Source organism: Colobus angolensis, unplaced genomic scaffold (assembly GCF_000951035.1).
Source record: "Colobus angolensis palliatus isolate OR3802 unplaced genomic scaffold, Cang.pa_1.0 Scaffold186, whole genome shotgun sequence".
Classification (NCBI taxonomy): Eukaryota; Metazoa; Chordata; class Mammalia; order Primates; family Cercopithecidae; genus Colobus; species Colobus angolensis.
In genome coordinates this window covers 1,577,103-1,587,678 of record NW_012114999.1, presented here as the reverse complement: position 1 = coordinate 1,587,678, position 10,576 = coordinate 1,577,103, and the positions used below count along the sequence as shown (strand labels likewise).

Sequence of the window (10,576 nt, the reverse complement as noted above, 5' to 3'; positions counted from 1 at the left end):
TATATATTATAAATACTATAATATAATATATACATTATATACATATGGAAGAGCACCCTTTTGTGCTCAGTCAAGCTATATAATGCTAGTGGCTTAAAATCATAACAAAAATAACTTTTAATAGGTTTTTTGATGTATCATTGGTGTGATAAACTATGCACACTTAAACTGTACAATTTGATACATTCTGACATATGTATACACCTGTGAAATTGTCACCAAAATCAAGAAAATGAACATCTCCATTATCCCGCTCGCTATCCGCAGGCAGCCACTGTAGTTTGCATTTTCTAGAATTTTGTAGAAATGGAATCATACAGTATGTAGTTTTTTTGGCGTGGATTATTTCACTCAGCATAATTTTGAAAGTCATGCTGTAGCACATATAAATAGTTGATTCCTTTCTATAGTATTGCATCATGTGGAAATATCATAGGTTATTCTCTCACCTGTTGCTATTAGATGCCATAAACATTTGTGTATAAGCCTTTGCATGGATGTATGCTTTCATTTCTCTTGGAATGGAATTACCAGATCATATGGTAGGTATATGTTTAACTGCCAAACTGTTTTTCCAAGGGCCTGTACTTTTTGATATCCCACCAGCAGTGTATGAAATTTCCAGTTCTTCTACATCCTTGCCAACACTTGGTATGATCAGTCTTTTTAGTTTAAGCCATTTTATTAGGTATTAGTATCTCTGGTTTTAATTTGCATTTTTCTGTTGGTTTTGAGCATCTTTTTATGTGCTTATTTGTCATCTGTATATATTGAGTTTTTAAAAATGTGATTATTTGCTTTCTTATTACTATGTTTTGAAAGTTCTTTATATATTTGAGGTAAAAGTCTTATATCAAGCACATGACTTTCAAAGTCTTCCCCCAGCTGGCAGCTTACCATTCTGTTAAAAGCGTCTTCCAAAAAGCAGAAGTTTTATCTTATTTATTTTTGAGCATTTTAAGTTTACTCCTTTAAGTAAATCTAAAGCCACTATACATGTCCATGACAATTAGAATAGAAAAGAGACAGTTGACAAATAGAAATAGTTTCTGTTCTGCTTATAGTAGTATTTTTCTGGGTATCAATAGAAAACATCAGTCAAGAGCATTTATCTCAATTTGTTGGTAAAATGTAGTTACTTTCGGCAAGTGTTTTGCTTTGGTATTTATACACGGACTGTAATGAGGTTGAGCTATCCCAACTTTCTTCTCATTTGTAACACATTCATACGAACAAAAAAGATGAATCCTACTGGAAGTGGGTCTTTATCAAAAATATGCCCCAATGCAGTTAAGTGATAGCAAGAAAATCATTTTCCCATCCTAGGCCTAACATTCTTTATGCAAAAATTAGCAGATTGAATGACTATGATCTGTAAGTTCCTACAAGTCATGTATACACATCAATTTATACATCATGATGTAGGTAGACAGCGAGACTGTCCTTTCTGGCCCCCATGATGCTGGGCGTGGCCATATAACTTGCTTAAAGCAAATATGGTACATGTGTCTTGTAAGAGAAAACTGAGGTTTCTTTCATCTCTTTCTTCCTCTGCCGAAAGAATGACAGTCTCCCAAAAGGGACTTTCCTTCACCTTTGATCCTGGAGTGAAGATGACTTGGAGCAGTGCTACAGCCAGTCAACAGCTGGCAATACTCACCAGGAAATGCACCTTTGTTGTTGTTAACTGCAACATAACCTAATGAAAGCTAATTAATTATAAGAATTTGCTAATAATTGAGGATCAGTACATAGTTAAAACACAAACACTCAAATTTAATAGAAAGGTGATAATGTAGGCTGGGCGCTGTGGCGCACGCCTGTAAATCCCAGTACTTTGGTAGGCTGAGTGGGTGGATTGCCCAGTCTCAGGAGTTCGAGACCACCCTGGGCAATATGGTGAAACCTCGTCTTTACTAAAATAAAAAAAAAAAAAATTAGCTGGGCGTGGTGACACGTGCCTGTAGGCCCAGCTGCTCGGGAGGCTGAGACAGGAAATTGCTTGAGCCTGGGAGGTGGAGGTTGCAGTGAGCCGAGATCGTGCCAGCGCACTCCAGCTTGGGCCACAGAGTAAGACTCCATCTCATTTAAAAAAAAAAAAAAAAGAAAGATGATAATGTGAAATATGACATCAGTGGAAATAAGTTAAAAAGCAACTTTAAAGAATTTAAAAAAAAATTGTATTTGTAGTTAAAGAAATTGACTTAAACATGTATGTAGAATTTTCTTTGTGATTTCTGGCCTGAGTCCTTGAATGACTATTCCAAGTAAGATTCAACATTTTTACAAAGTTGTCATTCATCATTAAGATATTCCAAGATTATATTTCCACCATTTTATAAAGGAAAGTCCAATTTAGCAATCCAGGTTTCCAAAGTAAGTTCCAAGGATAAGGCTTCTCCTGAAGTAATGCGACACAATCTTAATGTCTTAGCTGTTAAATTTTTTTTTCTTTTTTTTTAAATAAAATAGAGATGAGGTCTCACTGTGTTGTCCAGGCTGGTGTCAAACTCCTGGGCTCAAGTGATCCTCCTGCCTTGGCCTCCCAACGTGTCAGGATTACAGGTGTGAGCCAGTGTGCCTGGCCTGTTAGTGTCATTTTTTTTTTTTGACGTGGTGTCTCGCACTGTCTCCCGGGCTGAAGTGCAATGGCGCTGTCCCTGCTCACTGCAATCTCTGCCTCCTGGGTTCAAGCAATTCTCCTCCCTCAGCCTCCCAAGTAGCTAGGATTACAGGTGCCCGCCACCACACCTAGCTACTTTTTTGTGTTTTTAGTAGAGATGGGGTTTCACTATGTTGGCCAGGCTGGTCTCAAACTCCTGACCTTGTAATCCGCCCTCCTTGGCCTCCCAAAGTGCTGGGATTACAAACGTGAGCCACCGTGCCCGGCCTATTGCCATCTTTAAGACTAGCCAGAGAAGCAGCAAAGTCCGTTACCTTTTTGATGCTTCATCCATGGAAAAGAACATTGGTTTACCATTTTCTTTGTTCCCCTTAGGTAAGAAAACTTGAAAGCAAATACTTTCTGACTGTGGCAGTGATTTATTGCCATCAGTGTATATCCTTAATTTCATCGGTGCAATTCCTTTGCAGCTGTTACACTATTTTTTGTCACATTTCCCTTGTTTACTTGCTGTCTCTCCTGTTTTGGAATTGATGTCTTTAACAAGTTTCTGAGTGGCAGCCGTGTAAGGCTTTGGGATTTCCAGTTTTTCACACTTGTGATCTGACTGATGATGGTGTCTAAGGCAAAAATTATTCTCACAGTAAGGACGTATAACTGCCACAAGTTCTCTTTCAACACGGCCCTTGAATGAGCATGGGTAAAATTTATGTTTATGTCTTCATTCTCATTGATTACAGTCATCTCAGGACAACCACGAGACTGCCAGCTTTTGTATTCAAGGCAAAGTATTCCTGAGTATCACACACAAATGAAAGAAAATCTGGCAGTGCTGCCCAGTGTTCAACTGTGCCATCTCTCTCATGCCACTAAAGAGCAGAAATTTTAAATTTTGATTAAGTCACAATTTCAAATTGTTCTTTTATGGATTGTGCCTATAATCGAGCTACTCAGAAGGCTGAGGGAGGAAAATTACTTCAACTCAGGAGGCAGAGGTCACAGTGAGCAGAGATCACGCCACTGCACTCCAGCCTGGGTGAGAGAGTGAGGCCCCATTTCAAAAAAACAAAAAAAGACATAGGGTTATGTCTATCTTAATGCTAGCACTATACTGCCTTGATTATTGTAGGCTTATACTGAGTCTTGAAATCAGATAGTGTTAGGCCTCCAACATTGTTCTTTTTTTTGGCCTATTTTTGGTCCTTGGCATTCCCAAATGAATTTTACAATCAAGTTGTTAATTTCTACAAAAATGCCTGCTGGAATTTTGGTTGGGATTTGCATTAAATCCCTAACAGTATTGCCTTCCTCCCCGTGAGCACAATGTATTTCTCAATTATTATTTGTCAATGGTATTGTTTTTGTAAACTTCATTTTTAATTATTCATTGCTAGCATATAGAAATACAATTGTCAACACCTTCTGTGTTAAAAAGAAAATACAGTTGTATTTATTTTTTTGTTTTTTTTTTGAAATGGGGCCTCACTCTCTCACCCAGGCAGGAGTGCAGTGGTGTGATCTCTGCTCACTGTGACCTCTGCCTCCTGAGTTGAAGTAGTTCTCCTCCCTCAGCCTCCTGAGTAGCTAGGATTATAGGCATGTGCCACTATGATGGCTAATTTTTGTATTTTTAGTAGAGATGGGGTTTCACCCTGTTGGCCAGGCTGGTCTCGAACTCTTGACCTCAAGTGATTTGCCTATCTTGGCCTCCGAAAGTGCTAGGATTATAGGCGTTAGCCACTGCACCTGGCTCTACAATTGTTTTTCTTATATTGATTCATGTATCCTGCAGCTTTGCTAAACTCAGTTATTGTTTTGGTATTTTTTTTTTGGTTTTTGTCTAGATTCCATTAGATTTTCTATATAGATGAGCTTATTATCTGTGAATAAGAGCACTTTTGCTTCTTTCCAATCTGGATGCCTTTTATCTATTTTCTTGACTATTGCTACTTATTGGAACCTCCAGTATAAATTTGAATGGAAGTGGTGAACAGACATACCTGCTCTTTTTCTGATCTTAAGAAGAAAGTGTTAAGCTTGATGTTAACTGTATTTTTTTGGATATGCCCTTTGTCAGATTGAGGAAGTTCCTTTTTTTTTTTTTTCCGTGAGAGAAGGTCTTGCTCTGTCACCCAGGCTGGCATGCAGTGGCTCGCTGCTGCCTCGGTCTCCTGGGCTCAAGTGATCCTTCCACCTCAGCCTCCTGAGTAGCTACAATTACGTGCGTGCACTACTACACTCAGTTAATTAAAAAAATTTTTTTTTTTGTAGAGACGGGGTCTTGCTTTGTTGCCTAGATTAATCTCAAACTCCTGGCTTCAAGGACTTGGGTTCCCAAAGTGCTGGGATTACAGGCGTGAACCACTGTGATCAGCCCATTTCCATTTCTTTCTTTCTCCATTTCCTTCTTTCTTTCTTTTAGAGATGGGGTCTCGCTCTGTCACTCAGGCTGCTGTAGTGCAGTGGCACAATCAGTGGCACAGTCACAGTCAGTGCAGTAGCCTTGACCTCCTGGGCTCAAGTGATTCTCCAAACTCTGCCTCCTGGGATTACAGGCATATGCCAGCATGCCTGGCTAATTTTTGTACTTTTTTGTAGAGACAGGGTTTTGCCATGTTGCCCAGGCTGGTCTTAAACTCTTGGGCTCAAGTGATCCTCCTGCCTCTGCCTCCCAAAGGCTGACATTACTGGCATTAGCTACTGCACTTGACACCCCTTTTTATTTCTTGTTTGCTGAGAATTTATGTAAAAAAGATTTTGGATTTTGTCAAATGCTTTTTTTTTTTTTACCTCTACTGAAATGATCATTAATGGTTTTCTTCTTTTAGTCTGATAATATGGCAAATTACATTGATTTTTCAATGTTCAACCAACTTTGCATTCTTAAGCTAAACCCCACTTCATTATATGTTGTCTTTGTAAAATATTGGATTCAGTTTGCTAAAATTTTGTTTGAAATAGTCTGCCCTCCATATCCACAAATTCTGCATTTGCAGAACCACAGATGGAAAATATTTTTTAAAATAAGAAATAACATATAACAATAAAAAATAATACAAATAAAAAATACATATAATTATTATATAATATTTACATTGTATTAGGTACTAAAAGTCATCTAGAGCTGATTTAACATATAAGGAGGATGTGCATAGGTCATATGTAAATACTATACCATTTTATCTAAGGGACGTTACCACCTGCACATTTTGGTATCTTTGACCTGGAACCAATCTCTGAAGGCTACGGAGAGACAAATATATTTGCATCTGTGTTCATGAGGGAAATGGATATGAAGTTGTCTTGAAATGTCCTTGACCTTTATTGGTAATATTTTGTCACCTTGTAATGTCTGTGTGACCTTTCTTTTCTAATAAAGGTGTTTAGTGCTATATAGTAGTCCCCCATTATGTGTGGGGGATATTTTCCAAGTCGCCCAGGAGATACCTGAAACTGTGGATAGTTTCAGACCTCATTGTCATCAATTGAAACATATTTCTGTTCATGACTTCTACTTACAAATTTAATGCTGTTTTCATCTTCATTAAGCATTTATCATACATTGTGACCATAACTTTTGTAGTTTGAAGTGCAAGAGTAAAATTAGTATAAATTTATTTTTCCTTCACAGTTTCACGGATAGATTTGTTTTTACCATAAATGCTAGCAGCCTCAGCATTCAATTTTGTTTGTTTCCTTATTAAGTAGTGAACTTCCATCGTCTCACTTGAAGGAAGCACTTTAACAGCTTCTCTTTGACATATTCAAATTGCCAGCATCACTACTTTTGTGGTTTGGGGCCATTATTAGGTAAAATAAGGGTGGGTTTAATGTAATCACTGTGATATCACAATAGTATATCTGATAACTGACTCAGATGGTTACTAAGTATTAGCTGACTGGTAGCACTTACAACATGGATACACTGGGCAAGGGGATGATTCACTTCCCAGGAAGGACAGAGTAGCATGGCAGGAGGTTTCATCGTGTTGCTCAGAATGGTACACAATTTAAAACTTTTGAATTATTTACTTCTGGAACTTTCTGTTTAATATTTGTATACTACAGTTGATTGTGGGTAATTGAAACCATGATTGGCTGGGCCCGGTGGCTCATGCCTGTAATCTTAGCACTTTGGGAGGCCGAGGTGGGTGGAACACCTGAGGTCAGGAGTTCGAGACCAACCTGGCCAACATGGTGAAACCCTGTCTCTACTAAAAATACAACAATTAGCTGGGCATGGTGGCGGGCGCCTGTAATCCCAGCTACTCCAGAGGGTGAGGCAGGAGAATTGCTTGAACCCAGAGGCAGAGATGGCAGTGAGCAGAGATTGCGCCTCTGCACTCTGCACTCTAGCCTGGGCGACAGAGCGAGACTTGTCTCCCCACCCCGCAAAAAAAAAGAAACCATGACAAGTAGAAACTGTGGATAAGGGATGGCTATTGTTTGTGTATCATTGTTGGCTTTCTGTTTACTTATTATATCATATTAAGAGAAGGGTAGTAACTTCAAATTATAATTGTGGATATATCTATTTCCTTTTAAATTCTGTCTTTCATGTAATTTGAAGTTCTATTTTAGGTATATAAACATTTAGGATTGTTATATCCTCTTGTAAAATGACCTTCTTTGTCTCTGGTAATGTTGTTTGCTTGGAAATCTACTTTATCTTATATTAATATAGTCACTCTAACTTCTTTTTGAATAGTGTTAACATCTCATATATTTTCCCAGCTTTTTGCTTGTATTCTCTTTTTTTTGTTTATCTTTAACTTTTTTTTTTTGAGATGGGGTCTCACTCTGTTACCTAGGCTGGAGTGCAATGATATGATCATGGCTCACTGCAGCCTTCATCTCCCAGGCTCGAGCAATCCTCCCATCTCAGCCTCCCAAGCAGCTGGTACTACAAAATTTTTTTTTTTTTTGAAATGGGGGTCCCACTATGTTGCCCAGGCTGTTCTTGAACTCCTGGATTCAAGCAATCCTCTCGCCTCAGCTTCCCAAAATGTTTGGATTACATGTATGAGCCATCATACCTGGGAAAAATCTTTAAAGTTTGTCTGTTAGTAGCATATAGTTGGGTCTTGCTTTTAGAAATACAATCTGACAATCTTTGTCTTTTAATTGGGTTATTTAAACCATTTTATTTTATTTTAATTAATTAATTAATTTATTTATTTAGAGACGGAGTCTTGCTCTGTCACCCAGGCTGGAGTGCAGTGGCGCGATCTCCACTCACTGCAAACTTGGCCTCCCGGGTTCACGCCATTCTCCTGCCTCAGCCTCCCGAGTAGCTGGGACTACAGGCGCCCGCCACCGCGCCTGGCTAATTTTTGTATTTTTAGTAGAGACGGGGTTTCACCGTGTTAGTCAGGATGGTCTCGATCTCCTGACCTTGAGATCCGCCCATCTCGGCCTCCCAAAGTGCTGGGATTACAGGCGTGAGCCACTGCACCCGGCCTTAAACCATTTTATTTTATTTTTAAATTAAAGTTTTATTTTTTGCTCACATTTCATTCATCTCAATTGGTAGATTGGATATATCTTTGCTTTACACTGCTTTGTTTTGTGACCAGCAATCGGCGTCTATCTGGGATAAACCAGACTCACGAAAGATGGAAAAGAGATCTAGTTGAAATACCTTAAAGCATCCCCTAGGGAGTGGTATACATAATTTCTACTTAAATTTTATTGGCCAAAGTAAGTCAGATGGCCAAACCTTTTATGAGCAAATCTAGCAGGGATGGATCTAAAATTCACACTTCTAAAGAGTATGGTTTAGTGGTTTTTAATATGTTCACAAAATTTGTGCAATTATTACTACTATCCAAACTCCCAATCAGAATATTTCCATCACCCCAAAAAGAAACTCTGTCCCCATTAGTCTCCTCATTTCACTCTCCTTCCAACCCCGGTAACCACTAATATATTTTCTGTCTCTATGGATTTGCCTATTCTAGACATTTAATTATGATGGAATGATACAATAAGTGGCCTTTTGTAACTCTTCTTTCACACAACATAGTGTTTTTGAGATTTTGAGGAAAATAGGTTATTTACATTTAAGGTGATTATTAATATTATATTTAAACTTGTCATCATCTTATATTGTTGTTTCCTTTAATTCTGCCATCTTTGACTTTATTGAATTTTTTATGATTTTGTTATAGTTTGTTTATTGATTTATAAGCTATAACTGTTATTTTAGTGGTTGTGTTAAGATTTATAATATAAATCTTTAACTTGTAAGTCTACCTTTGAGGGTTATACGACTTCACATGTACTGTAAGAACCTTGTAATAGCACACTTGCATTTCTCCTGTCCAGTCCTTTGTACCAGTTTTGTCATACATTTTACTTTTATGTTATAAACTCTAACATTATTTTTTAACTCATCAGTTATCTTTAAAGGAGATTGAAATAATAAGAAAAAACTTTTATGTATTTACCTAGTTACCATTTCTAATGCTCTTCTGTCCTTTCTTTAGATCCAGATTTCCATCTGATATTTCCTTCTTGAAATACTTTTTTTTAACATTTCATGTAGTGTGGTGGTATTGGTGATGAATTATTTAGCTTTTGTATGTCTGAGAAAGTCGTAATTTTGGCTTTGATTTTTTTTTTTTTTTGAGACGGAGTCTCGCTCTGCCGCCCAGGCTGGAGTGCAGTGGCCGGATGCACTCACTGCAGCAAGCATCCGCCTCCTCAGCTCACTGCAAGCATCTCAGCTCACTGCAAGCTCCGCCTCCTAGGTTTACGCCCTTCTCCTGCCTCAGCCTCCCGAGTAGCTGGGACTACAGGCGCCCGCCACTTCGCCTGGCTAGTTTTTTGTATTTTTTAGTAGAGACGGGGTTTCACCGTGTTAGCCAGGATGGTCTCGATCTCCTGACCTCATGATCCGCCTGTCTCGGCCTCCCAAAGTGCTGGGATTACAGGCTTGAGCCACTGCGCCCGGCCTTGGCTTTGATTTTTAAAAATATTTCTTTGACTATAGAATTCTATTTAATAGGTTGACAGTTTTTATTTTCCAAATGTTTTAATCGTGTGATTTCATTGATTCCTCTCGTGTTTTCAGTGAGAAATTTGATGTGTTCCTTACCTTTTTGTTTATTTGTTACTCTCAAGGACATTTCTTTGTATATGTCTTTTTTCTCTGCTTTTTCACTGGTTTTAAGCAATTTTTTCTGAAGTGTCATTGTTTTTTCCATGTTTCTTACATTTGTGATTTGTCGAACTTCTTATGGATTTATAGTTTTCTTCAAATGTGGAAATTTTGGAGCCAGTGTTTTCTTCAAATAATTTTTTGTCCCTTTCTTGCCTCTTCTTTAGAGACTCTAAGTACACACATATTAGGCCACTTGAAGTTGTTCCACAGCTCACTGATGCTTTGTTTTTTGGAAAGTTGCTACATATTCAAATTCAGTACTACTGTCTTTTGCCATATCTAAGTTGATATTAATCCCATCTAGTGTATTTTTTCTCTCTCACATTGTATTATAGTTTTACCTTTAGAAGTTAGAGATGAGTATTTTTTATATGTCTCCATTAAACTTTTGAATATATAGGATACAGTTTTAGTAACTTTTAATGGGCTTGTCTGGTAATTCTAACATTTGAGTTAATGCCGGTTTGCTTTTGATGGATTGATTTCCCCCCTGCCTCATTATTGGTTATACCTTTCTTCCGGTTTGCATGCCAATATTTTTGTTTTTTTGTTTTTTTTGAAACAAAATCTCACTCTGTCACCCAGGCTTGAGTACAGTGGCGTGATCATGGCTCGCTGCAGCTTTGACCTTCTTGGCTCAAGTGATCCTTCCACCTCTGCCTCCCAAGTAGCTGGGACTACAGATGTGCCCCATCATGCCCTGCTAATTTTTGTACTTTTTGTAGAGATGGGGTTTCACCATGTTACTCAGGCTGGTCTCAAAGCCTGATAATTTTTTTTTTTTTTTT

The 10,576-nt window shown here is 38.1% G+C and overlaps 1 protein-coding gene and 1 pseudogene across 2 annotated transcripts in view; one reads left to right on the top strand and one right to left on the bottom strand.

The window, feature by feature from the left end:
• Window positions 1-10,576, top strand: part of EVI5 (ecotropic viral integration site 5) — a 307,542-nt gene that overhangs the window by 78,639 nt on the left and 218,327 nt on the right. The gene's annotated exons all lie outside the window — the stretch shown is intronic.
• The window catches only part of LOC105510329, a 21,580-nt pseudogene continuing 13,262 nt past the window's right edge, over window positions 2,259-10,576 (bottom strand).